Raw genomic sequence first — 244 nt, 5'->3', positions numbered from 1 at the left:
TGCCGCCCGGGCCAGCAGCGGGCACCGTCGTTTTCCAGGGGAGGCCCCCGGCCCAGGTTTGAAAGCCTTATCCCCAAACACGGGGAGCACGTGGTCGCTCTGTGCCACGTTCGCATCGACAGCGCCCTTCTGCCCAGCCTTTGCCGGTGCGTTAACGGAGACCGAATGTCGGCGAACTGATTTTTGGTTAGGACTGTAAATGATACAATATGTGGCTTGCAGCCCTGGTCAGATGGTACTCCTA

The sequence above is a fragment of the Pteropus vampyrus genome, unplaced genomic scaffold (genome assembly GCF_000151845.1).
Source record: "Pteropus vampyrus isolate Shadow unplaced genomic scaffold, Pvam_2.0 Scaffold409, whole genome shotgun sequence".
Classification (NCBI taxonomy): Eukaryota; Metazoa; Chordata; class Mammalia; order Chiroptera; family Pteropodidae; genus Pteropus; species Pteropus vampyrus.
Note: the sequence above shows the minus strand (reverse complement) of the source record.